The following is a 477-nucleotide window of genomic DNA, read 5'->3' as shown; positions in this document are numbered from 1 at the left end:
GGGAGCCCATGAGACCCCCCCGAGAGCCCAGGAGCCCATCCCGGGGAGCCCATGAGACCCCCCCGAGAGCCCAGGAGCCCATCCCGGGGAGCCCACGGGCAGCCCCCCCAGGGCAGGGATTAGAGCAGAGACCTCTCCGAGAAGCAGACACAACTCCTCTGTAACTTTTACTTTTATTCCTGTACAGATCTATTCCCGAGCCAAGAGCTTCTGCTTCTTCAGCTTCTTCTGGGATATCTGAAAGATGAGAGAGAAGGGAGATGAGAAAAGAGAGCCGTCCAGCTCCCCCTCCGCCCCCAACAGCTGGGAAAGAAGCTGGACACAGCAATCCTGTGGGAGAAACACTAAGAAACACTACTTGAATAAATCTCCCCCATGTTGTGTTTATGGGAACGTTGCTCAGAGTGAATTAACTATTCAAATGTTTGTCAGGGGTGTTTCAAAGGTGCACTGAGATGGTGATCACAGCAACCCTCC

Source organism: Chaetura pelagica, unplaced genomic scaffold (genome assembly GCF_000747805.2).
Source record: "Chaetura pelagica isolate M959 unplaced genomic scaffold, ChaPel_1.0 scaffold552, whole genome shotgun sequence".
Taxonomy (NCBI): Eukaryota; Metazoa; Chordata; class Aves; order Apodiformes; family Apodidae; genus Chaetura; species Chaetura pelagica.
This window is presented reverse-complemented; position numbering follows the sequence as displayed.